Raw genomic sequence first — 12,806 nt, forward strand, 5'->3', positions numbered from 1 at the left:
CCAATTATCCAATCACCAGTCACCTAGGCACTATATAAGCTTCCTTGACTCCTCTCCCTTCAGTCGTGTGGGAGAGAAGCCAAGGAGCAACAGCTGCAGAACCAGACCTTTTAGTTGTGTTGGGGATCTGTTAGTGTGAGTGCTCAACTACATCCAAGTGAACTGGCCAGGTGGTCCTACCCTGCCTTGGGACCACTCCAACAAACAGATGGCGAGCTAGAACTTGAGCCAGGAGCCTGACGGTTCTCTTTTTCCTTGTCTTCAAACCAAGTCAGGGTCTGGTAGGAGGCTTAGCAGCCTGTTTTTCCTCTCCCCACTACTCGGGTCAAGCATTCCAAATACCCATTCAACTTTTGACCAATAAAGCAGCGCTAATGGACACTCACCCTGTATTGCCATAAACTGAAGCCATGCATTTGTACTCTTGACTGTTTGTTACTTACAACCGTTGGGGTGGGGAAAGTGAACTGGATTTTTGTCTAACTGTTGATCAACTGTAAATTGTGTACACACTGGTGTTTTGTAAATATTTATTTTTTGTGTCACTTTTTGTAAAATACATATTTCACTCAAACCAACTCTGTCTGTCTTTATTCATTGCCGCTGCCCTCTAGTAGCCGAACTAGATCTTCCTGATTTGCCCACTAATTTGTCACCTCAGTGGTGCCTTAACACGGCTCATACTTGTTACAGAAGGAAGATGGTTCAAAACGAGTCAGAAAAGCACATAGAAAAGAAAGAAAAAAAGGAAAGTCCCACAGCATGGCAAGTGGGCATTTGCGTTTTGTTTTCAGCACCATTATCTGCATAATGTTATGTCCGTAACTGTGTACGGGCCCGTGAAGGGGCCATCAGACAGCACAGTGGTGACGTAGCGGGAAATGAGGAGAAGAGTGCGGCGTGAGAGCGAAGTTGGCGGTCGCATGTTGCAGCAGTCCGCTGTTATTTTTGTTATTTAACTGTTGCCACAATAAAGTGAAGGAAGCCATCATTGACTCCTCTTCTTTCTATTTACCTATTCGGGCTATCACAATATGTTCCGGGACCTGTCCACGTGCCGTCTTCCCTGCGCTGTCATATGTACTTTGCGTTCCGGCACCTTATGATTTACAAATTAAGCACGGTTCCACAACAGTTGGCAGCTCTGCTTTGACAAAGTCATCAGTCATCTATCCAAAAATCACACTTACTTTTTTGCAAATCCTTGATCATAAGCAGACCGGTTGAGGAAGCTGGCATATTCGAAGTCTTTGTTGCAGAGAACACGACTCGATGATGGCATGAAATTCATTCGCTTAGTGCGAACAAAAGATGTCCATTTACACGCCCTGCTATCCTTCAGCCACTCATACAACTTTTCTTTAGATTGAGAACAATACATCGCCACAAACCACCGTGGCATCTTACCGAGAAGCAATGCAACAATACTGTGTGTATGGCGGACTTCCCTCGCAGTTCTCGGTGTGACGTCATTTCCGAAGATTTCCGAAGATTGTTGAAGAAAACCATTTTTGTTGTCAAGGGCGTTGCTATGGGTTAAACGAAGAATCTGGAAGGGTTGCGTAAAAAAAAAATAACGAAAATATGCCTATAATTGTTTAGCCATTGATATTATTCAAAAACATGGTTGGCCAACCTTACTTCACATTTGGTCTTTAAATACTTATTCTCCTCAAATGGAATGCTATATTTATACGTAGGTTTAAAAAAAAAAAAAAAAAAAAATCTTCGACTAAATCGGCTGTCCTTAAGATGTTCTTTTAACCACAAACCCAAATGGTACATCATTGCTTGTATAGTGATTCACAGAGCTGACTTTCACACAGCCCACATGGGGTCAATTCCCATTCAATGATGAATTCAGAAGCTGTATGAATGTTTTTTTTGTCTGTCTGTCTTGTGATCGACTGGGCCAAAGTTAACTGTAGTTTACGCTAACCCAGAAGTGGATGGAGTGATGCACAAAACCAAGTGATGATTATGTACTGTATTATCACTACCTGGGTTAAATTCTCACTAAATATGGGAATGGCTGTCTTTGTCCGAGTGCCCTGTGATTGACTGGCGAGCTTTTGTCTAACTTTCGCCCTATATCTGATCAGATGGGGTATACCATTTTATGACCCTAAACAGGATAAGAAGTATTGAAAATGTAAGGATGGATTTAAATACAAAATGTTTAATACAGTGTGTATCCCATGATCTCGCAACAAGAACTCCAACTCACCAAGGGAAACAGTATGGAAGGAAAAACAGTCAAGCATTGATTGTCCAGTTATGGGATCAAATTCCACTCAAAGTACCCCCACTGCTGTTTGTTTATAAAAGGAGTCGATTTGTGCAGTCTAAAAAGTGCTGCACCAACATATTCTCTTTCAAGCATGGAATAGCTACAAAAACAAGTATTGGTGTTTCTCAGATGGCCAGTCACATAGAGAATTGTAGCCACGGCAGGTGATACTGTCAGAAAAATAAATGGGTTTAATGAAGTGTGACATTGGCAGTTAGTGAAACTGGACCAGGTGCCAGTGGAACTAAACATGGGCTGCTCTTCCTCTGGATCATCTCTGTAAAATGGTCCAGTTCATTCTTCTTGGTTGATATGACGTGGAAATACATATGGTTTCCATCCAATGATTGATATCTGCAGGTTTAGGTCAAATCTGATTATTACAAAAATAGTTCTAATATTGGGTAAATAAGGTTTGATTATTTTACGGCTTTACTAAAGGGATTTTCAAACACAGTCAAAACTATTTTCAAATTACCATCAACTACTAAATAAGTCAACGCAGTGTTTCTCAGTTGCAGTGGACTGTCAGACCCTGCATCAGCGGCTTTTTTGTCATGAAACATTAACATCAACTAGGACTGCAAGTAGGACTGAATTGGCCCTCGCACTTTGGCGCAACTCGGACAGCACGCAGCTCAGGGTGGTGGCAGATCGTCCCCCTCTAATCATCTCATGAGGAACTAACCTGCGCTCGAAACTCCTCTTTTTGTGGGTGAAAGCTCTTTTGTGTTGTGGGCACGGTTGACGGAGACAGTTTTTGTATATCCTGAGATGAGAAATACATTCACTCCCCTTGGTGAAAAAACACCTTTTGAAGAGGGTCCTACAAAAAAGGAGGCACTACTGAGCTGTGCAGCCACGCCTTTATTCGAAACCAAAATTATTCTTCAAATTGGGCCAATTTGCCAAGTGTGTTAAATTCTGTGGCTCTATAAGTTGCCTAAGTCCCTGAAGAGATCCTTATATCCTTATAATGGCAAACAAATAGTCATCAGGGCAACAGACAGAGACATATGGACATGGGCCTTAAAATTTAGTATTACAAAAGGTCTTGTAACTACACTGACCAAACTGAAAGGAACTGTATAAGTAAAATGAGTGACTTTCTGTTGCCACTAGTTGACGTTGAAGGGTTGATGCAATTGACCTCTACAGGACCCTTCAGGGTATGATTCTAATCAAGCACGGGAAGTTTGGGGCAGATATGTTGTATGTCTGTCAAGGTATGATGGAGGTTTAAGGTCAATTGATTTTTTTTCCCCTTGAAGGAGGAGCCTGTCTCGTAAAAAAAGTATGTTCCCTGTTCCCAGCAGGGGGCGCCAGGCCTAATGGTTAATATTTCAATGCAGTCGTATTCAGACTGGGATACCTCTGTTGCATGCCAGATATGAAAAAGACGAACCATAGATCAGGGAGTTATTTATCATCTACTGAAAAAAAAAAAAAAACTAGTATGCGAGGCCTTTTTCAAAAATTCAAGGAGGTGATTGAGCCATTTTGTTACGGTTTTTCGCAAGGTTGACAAATTATCAAAATTTACGCCAAGCCGCATGTATCTGCATGCTTGTGAGGTTGTTATGGTCTATTTTCATTGAATTAAAAAAAAAATAAATAAATAAATAAATAAATTAATTAATTAATTAATAATAATGATAATAATAAACATTTGCAATACAATAGGGCTGGTTGGAATGAAATCCTGCACCCACAGCGGGCCTTTGAGGACCGGGTTGGAGACCACTGCGCTAAACGATGCAATAAGCCAAACATAAGCAAACAACAGCCAGAGTCTTGATCCTGAAAACATTGGAAGGTCACTTAAGCTAGTGTTCCGTCCCCTGTCACATTGCTCTGAAACAGCACCACATGAGGTGCAATCCGAACTTATAAAACTTCAGTCTGAATCCGTTTTAAAGGGCAAGTCTGTCTGAAACTGAATGACTTTTATGCTTCACCTAACGAAGCCATGTTTCTAAACCTATAGAACACGGTGCAAACGTTTTTGACTAATTGGCGTGAATTATGTACTGTACATGTGAGCCCCATTCCGTGTCATGAACATCAACAAAGACTGTCACACATCCAATTACTGCAACTAATCAGCACCTTGGATCTGCCCTGAGAATCTCCATAACTATACTTATACCTGACTTTGATCCATTGGCGAAAATGGGAGATGGACGACACTGTTCCTAACTCATTCACTCCCAGCCATTTTCACCGGCGCAAGGCCCTTTGCTCCCGGCCGTTTTACTGGATTTTGACTGATTGTGCAAGGCCCACAGAAAATTCTGTTCTATTGCTATGCAAACATGGAACCCACCAAAACAAAGAATAGACTGTCTTCTTTCAGCAGAAAAAAAAGTTCATATTTTTTCTATTCTTTAGAAATCATCATTAGAAAATAGCTTAGTTTGAGCAATTTTCCAATTTCTGATGAAAAAACAGAGAAATTGAGCTTTTTGTAAAAGCATACATTTCAAACATAACTTTGACTTTAACACAGCTATTTTTCGCTTTTGTGACATCCCAAACATCTGAATAATGTTTTCGTTCTACAAAATAACATAAACAACAAGACAAATAGAGCTTTTGATCGCAAAGTAACAATTTATTTACACCAGGGGTCGCGTTAACCGAATATTTTCCGTCGTTGAGCGATTTTTTAAAACGGTGACGGAAAAAACTGAAGTCCACCTGTCATTTTGACAGGTTGCAATTCACACCCCAGACCACAGGGTGGCGAGTGAGCATATTAATTAGCTATTATCGCTCTTGATGCATGACGTCGTTGGCCTTACTCTGAAAAATGTCAAGGCAACTTAGTGTCCGAAGTTTCTTCAAAAAGCCCCAAAACGACAATGGTGTTGATAAAAGAGGTGAAAAAACAGGGACTGCACAAGCGGGCACGTAATTCAAGTCCATGCGCACCAGGAGGAAGGTGTAAATAAGACTCCGTTCAGGCCACAGCAGGTGAACTGTTAATTTCATTGTTCCATATGTAGCCTACCTACTGGGGCCACAGTCAGCTGTTTTTGTCACTGCGGAGAAAAAGATAGATATTCATCTGCTTGATGTGTGATGGCACGGTGTGGATTCTCTGTTAAGCTTGTTCGGACAGAATATTAATTTAAAATGAATGAAAACTAAATACTATTGAATATGTTGAAGCGGTATGCAATGTTAAGAGTCTTGTTAGCTCGAATTGCTGTGTCCAGCCGCTGTAGCTCTGCTGCTCTCTGTGAACTCTCTATTCAAGCCGGAACGCGCGCGGCTCTTTTAAGTGTCTCTGTCACGTGACTGTGTCGTAGCCGGTAACGCGCTCGGCCAAATGGACACATAAGTACGAAAGGTGAATTATGCCAAACAAAAGGTCACCACAGTGTTATTATCATCATTTTAAAAATTTAAGTGACGGGTAAAAATAGATTATGACCGGATTTTTATGACCCTGTCAGTCAAAATGACAGACAACGAAAAAGTCTAGCGCAACCTCTGATTTACACATAACTAAACTATCTAACTGTTGAACTATTTGCGCACATAACAACGGGGAAGGCTCTCGGCTGCTCCCGGTTGAATGAGGTGGCTCCCAGAAATCTGATGAGTCTGGATCAAGATCGGTCTCACTTTTTTCATCATCTTCATCATCGTCATTGTTGGTTTCAACCTCGGGCTCAGGAGTAACGCAACGTGTGCTCCGCAGAACGCGTGTGGAACCTGATGCTGTTGTGGCCGTCACCGTCTGTCTCATCAAGATAGATTTTTTTGAATCCTTCTTTGACAATGGTTTCGTTTTCTTTTCAAAACACTCCTCCAGTGTCGTTTCCCTTTTTTTTTCCCGATCGTTCTTCACATTTTTCTCAAATTCTCACGCGTCTTCACAAGATCCCTCCAACTTCCGTTTCCTGACTATTTTTCTTCACTTCCTTTCTTGGCCCGAGATGAGGTCTTACAAAATGCGCTACTGCCCTCCAGTGGCCAGTTTTATTGCTTTAAAATGAGTTTTGAGAATTGTGCATTGCAGTTTAGGTGCAACAGAACCTAGAGATGCCTCTTGTCAAAAAACAAAACAAAACGTAAAAGACATATAAATACGTTTTTGGGACACTGAAACAATTAAAAATTGAACGTATTCACACGTTTTTGGGAGCAAATGAGCTAATGAACTGATTATGAGTTTAAAAAAATTTAAAAAATCAAAATTTTGCCTAACCGTGCACTAAAGCCTCAACTGAGCTGTTTAATGCCGTGAATGAATCGATGTCCATTTGTCCCTAATTTTAAAACTCCTAATTGTCATCCGCCCAGAAATGGGTGTCATTCTAGATTCCATAAATAGAACATAGAAGAAGAAAAAGCAATATCCCCAGGTATTTTATTTTCCCTGCAAATTTTGCCGCTATTGGCACTTACCATTTGACAGGTGACATCTAAGCAATTCAAAAGGACATTAATTTTCTGCTAAAATTATTCACATCTGCATTTGAAATTTGCATAATTGGTGTCTATGCTTAAAACTTTGTGTAGAATAGTAACTAATCAATACTACATTTGCAACTTAACTTCTTACTTGTGTGTAGGCACGCAGATGGTGGTTATTATGGACATTGTGTACAGCTGTAAGCAACAGATGTTCTTACACAGTTCTTGCCATGTTACCATAGCAGCTTAATAGCGTATGAGAAATGATGAATGCAAGAATATTATTTTACAACATTATTAAACTCGGTAGTGAGTCATTTTAAATATTGTGCCTCAACACAATATTTGACTTATTTTCAGCCTAAATAAAACGGATACAGTTGAGAACCTTTGTATCTATGTATGTATGTATTTCAGAGGAACATTATGATCAAGAAGTAATCAAACGCAAATGGACAGTTTTCATATAGGTTTTGATTTTTTTCTTTCAGAAGAGAACGAAAATGCCCACAACATCGGATTTGTACAGTACCTTAAGGGTTCCACTGTATGTACTGTTCTGCAAATCACAGTTCCATTAACGGCATTTCATGTTTATTTTAGAGTGAACAGGAAAGTGTATTAGAGGTGAATATGTTTTTGCTCACATACTTGAAACCAGTGTGCCTTTATGAGCCGGTAAGTACAGACAGTTGGTTGAGCGTGGGCCGGGAACCATGGCAACCATGGCAACAGCCTTGGGTTCCTAGACTGAGGGAGGTGGAGAGAGAAGAACCGAAATGTCATTAACATCAGTCATTATGGTAAAAAATTGTTGCACGTATAATATTTCATCAACCTAATCACTGATCAGTATTTATGCTCATAAGCCTTGCACGAATATATGTACTGTACATGTATGGCTTGGAATAATCCTACTCCTATATAGTCTAGAGCGCTCATGAAGCCCTCTTATTGAAACATCCCCCACACGGTTCTATTGTGTTCATGTTACGTGTTTGTCATGAAGTTCATTCCTTAAGCATGTTGTAACAGGCATTCTCTGTCAAATCAATAGTATCTTTTTATGGTCGTATGACAGAGTATTCTTGTCAGATGATGCTCATGCTAAACTCTCCAACTCTCTCTTCTGCTCTGTTGTTGGTCTTAAGGTCTGACACTGTGATTCCCACCTGAGCTATTTATTTTACATTCTCTTGCTAACTCTGTTTACAGTAATATGGTGAATGCTTACAAATCAATGTGCCTATGGGTAGTGGTACATTTCACTTAAAATGTGTGGGTGGCAACAATACTCCTTCAAAGTATGATTCGAAATTAACATGTGTCATCACGACTTTGACATGAATGACAATCATTGGAGAAGTTATTCTAGCAATCATTTTTGCGCAAATCTATTTACATTACGCTTTTATTTAATTTTAAAAAGTATGATGGTGTGTGGAGCTTTATCTGTGTTTTTAGGCGGGCAAACACATCACACCTCCCCTATACCCCAACCCCATTCCCCCAACACACACATGCTCAGCTCGGGGGGGGTCCCGGTCGTACTCACTGCACCCGGGCCCAGTTGATATTTGTTCCACCACTGGATCAGTCTAATGAGCTATTTATGGTTGCTGAATATTTACAATTTTTTCCTGTTTTTCTAGTTAATGAAGTGGGCAGGAATGGCTGATGTACTTAACATTTTTCCGAAATTGCTCTATCACTATCTAATATATACTGTAAATGTATGTATGTATATATATATATATATATATATATATATATATATATATATATATATATATATATATATATATATATATATATATATATATATATATATATATATACTGTATATATACACTATATACACTCACCGGCCACTTTATTAGGTACACCATGCTAGTAACGGGTTGGACCCCCTTTTGCCTTCAGAACTGCCTCAATTCTTCGTGGAATAGATTCAACAAGGTGCTGGAAGCATTCCTCAGAGAGTTTGGTCCATATTGACATGATCATCATGCATCACACAGTTGGTGCAGATTTGTCGGTTGCACATCCATGATGCGAATCTCCTGTTCCACCACATCCCAAAGATGCTCTATTGGATTGAGATCTGGTGACTGTGGAGGCCATTTGAGTACAGTGAACTCATTGTCATGTTCAAGAAACCAGTCTGAGATGATTCCAGCTTTATGACATGGCGCATTATCCCTGCCTGGATTTCCTAGATCTTGGGTTTGTTTTCTCTAAGTAAAGGTACTCCAATTACAGAAATGTAGGAAAGGACGCAGAAAAAGAGATGAGGCACTTTTGCAGGTGTGTGATTTTAGACTGACAAACCAAAAAGAAGGGTAGAAAAACAAGAAAAATACTGATTAGAAAATGATGGATAAACATGAGAGACGAAACAGGCACAGCTGCAGCCCCTCATATTCAGTAAAATTGTGAATGTGAGAGCTGCATGAACATAATCTTGTGAATGTGAGAGCTGCATGAACATAATCATATGGCACTATTTTCAGGGTGAGAGGTTATCAGACTAACAAATTGATCACCTACCGTAGTGCCTTACTTTTGGGCTTGTCGCTGGTCATCTTTTCCCCCACCACTTTTTACGACTGACAACTGTTTCCACAATTTCAGCATGTGTTTTGTCAGTGTGAACACGATTACAGGAACACGTTTTTTCCCTTCTCTTACCCACCTTGCTTTTGTGTCAGGACAGAATTGGTTATTGATAACCAATATCCTCATTAAGAAACATTAACCAATACACTTTTGTCAATTCAAGCTAACAAGGGCGTCACTAGACCTAATACAATACTGGGGCACAGCTGGGCACTGATTTATTATTATTATTATTATTATTATTTTATTATTATTATTATTTTTATTATTAAAAAAATAGAACTTTAAACTATATATAGTTAAACCAAAATACAAGTTTCTGTAAAAAAAAAAAAGTGTTTTTTGTTTTTGTTTTTCAGCCACCAGTATTCTAAATCAAAATTGGGACATCCCTTTTTGATAGCCAATTCACCTCTGCTCACTTTCTAATGTCCATTTGCAAGAGTAATCCTGTTTGAGTCAAATAGAAATAAAAATAAGACATCTTGTTACAGATTACGGGGACTGGAGTTACAAATAAAAGGCTTGTAAAACAGCTGGAAATTATGATGAGCACACATACAACATTGTTCGACGTTATATCCCAAAGCTAGCCAAATAATTCATGCGGATTGATTCTATTCATTTTGGTCATATCAACAAATGGCAATTAATGGTAAATGGTAAATGGTGTTATACTGGCACTAGTATTGATACAGTTCAAATAGCACCAATCATATCAACACAATTTTAGACAAAGCTCTTGAGTGAGAGCCTCTCACTCAAGTCGCATTTAATTGTTGATCTGTTCTTAGCCAGTTAGCCAAAAGATGGCAGCTAACCTGCTACTTCAATTAGCGAACGTACGTAAAGAATATAGCTGAACCATTTAAATTCACAATTCATGGGAATAGGCAACCAAACAAACATCAACACAGAGGTAAAAATGAACAAGGGGCATGGGCAGTTCATCTGGCACTAACCTGTAAAGCAGGTGGGAAGATGTAATTTGCACCGCCGACTGTATGATTGGCAATTTGGCACACGCACTGTAATATTGATGCTGCATTCACATGTGGGCGTAATCGGAAAAAAAAAGATTCTCTGTTACATGGTGTTTATAAAAAGTGCCACACAGTCACTCAACTTGCGGTGTATCGTTGGAGCATTATAATAGGCTGCCTTTCTTTGTAGCAACCATGTTTTTACCCCACATTACGACTTTACAACACATCAGAACGATTTTCCAATTTGGGAACTCAGATCTCCAGACACACATAAAGGCAGCATATCTCCCGAAATTATATCTCGCGGAAGCATCAACTCCTATGCCTATCACAGCCAAAGTAACTTGCATAAATTACTATATTAAAGAGCCATGTTCCGACTGTGTATATGGAGTGAATAGAGTAATATGACCATATTTAATAAGTGCATTATTTTTATTATGCTATGTAGACTTAAAACTCCAAAGTATTTTATTCATTAAAAAAAAAAAATTACCAGTGACATTTATACTGGGGCACTGCAGATCAATACTAGGGTAGGTGCCCCAGTGAAATATGTCTGGCGACTCCCATGCAAGCTAACAATGTTTTTTAAAAGAGCTAACACTGTGATCCACTGTCCGGGGTACAAATCGACGCAGTCAATGCTCTACCCCCTGCCCTCAGGAAATAGTAAGTGGTTTGAGATGGCCTAAATTTGTAAACCTTTATTTTGTCAATTTTTTCAGTTTTACTGTTCTAACACAAGGTTTTGTGCACCATTCTGGACTTGTTTAAATCTATAAAATCCAATACAGTACTCTGCATTGACACATTCAATATTTGGTATGCTTGCTTGGAGAATGAGGTTTCCGACTAGACATTGACTTTGGCATGCCGTTATGCCTCCTCCTGCCTTATGACATCCAACAACACAAGCTGTCTATTCGGCTGTGGTGTGATTTTGCCTTGCCATATTGAGCTTTTTGAATGAGCCCGATATCCACTCACCCATGTTGGACTTTGATTACCACCCATCTGAAGTAAAGAACAAATGTTACTAATATTTCCAACTGTTCCACCCAATAGTGTTTCCAAATCAACAGGTGACCTGATATCAACAAGACGTGGCCCCCGAAATGTCCCCAAACATAGACTTTATAATATATTGACTGGGCGCGGGGCCGATTAATAGGGGGCCTATCTACATCAAAACTGACCGAGTAGGAACACAGACAAAGAGCTTTTTACGTTGAAAATTCTTGTGAATAAATGCTTAAATCCCCGAATGTTTTATAGATATGGACGTAAAACAGTCTCGATTCTTGGTTAAAAGCGAAAAAACGGGCAGTTAGCATTTATTTTACATAAATTTGTCAAATGTGCTTCTAGTCTTTAAGGAACTGTGGCGCCGCCTTATCACCACAAGGAGCTTTTTACATTGAAAGTTCTTGTGAATAAATGCGTAAATCCCTGAATTCTTTATAGATATGGACGTAAAACAGTCTCGATTCTTTGTTAAAAGAGCAAAAAACCGGGCAGTTAGCATTTATTTCAAGTAAATATGTCGAATGTGCTTCTAGTCTTTAAGCCACTGTGGCGCTGCCTAATTACCACAAAGAGCTTTTTACGTTGGAAATTCATGTGAATAAATGCGTAAATGAATTCTTTATAGATATGAACGTAAAACAGTGTCGATTCTTGGTTAAAAGCAAAAAAAAAAACGGGCAGTTAGCATTTATTTTACGTAAATAGTGCGAATTACTATGCCAATGCTGTACCAGTTAATTTCTCCCTTTAATTTTTTTCACGTTTCAAAATGCATGCGTCATATGAAAAATATAATAATTACCTTGTATTCTTGAACAAATCACTCCTAACACAATCCTTCCTGTTTGTATGCGGTAAAGCTTTCATACTTTATCAACCTAAATCTGGCGTTGGATCACTGCATGCGTTTGAGAATAACCCCCTGAAGCGGAGTGTGGGAAGGCCCCCTGTTTGAAGGCATGGCACAGTCTCTGGGGAATGTGTCCCGTCAATATCAATATGAAGTCTACACCCCAAATCAACAGTAAGTGACATGATATCAACAGGAAGTGTCTCCGAATTGTCCCCAAATCAACATGAAGTCACCCCAAAATCAACAGGTAGTGACTCCGAAACGCCCCCAAACCAACTGCATGAGTCTTAGATCTGTGTCTACCATAGAAATGGAGAATGGAACTGAAAGGTACAGAACTTGAGTTTTCCTGGCAAAATGATCATATTGTTGCGATCCGTGTAGGCAATGGTATCCTCGTTTTTTGTTGTTGTTGTTGTTTTTTTTTTTTCAAATCAGGAACATGTTAACATTTTATAGATGGTAGGCATTTTCTGTTAGGCAATCCACAATCGTTTCAAAAGAACCACAAGGATGAAAAAAGGGGCAAAAACATGAAAAAAGAAAGTAGGGAAGGAAGATTTAGAGGAAGAAAGAGGAGCATATAATTGTCTTGCTTGAG

General features: G+C 39.3%; 1 protein-coding gene across 1 annotated transcript in view; it reads left to right on the plus strand.

The window, feature by feature from the left end:
- grm5b (glutamate receptor, metabotropic 5b) overlaps positions 1–12,806 on the plus strand; it is a 156,307-nt gene that overhangs the window by 95,873 nt on the left and 47,628 nt on the right. The window lies entirely within an intron of this gene.

Source organism: Corythoichthys intestinalis, chromosome 6, assembly GCF_030265065.1.
Source record: "Corythoichthys intestinalis isolate RoL2023-P3 chromosome 6, ASM3026506v1, whole genome shotgun sequence".
Classification (NCBI taxonomy): Eukaryota; Metazoa; Chordata; class Actinopteri; order Syngnathiformes; family Syngnathidae; genus Corythoichthys; species Corythoichthys intestinalis.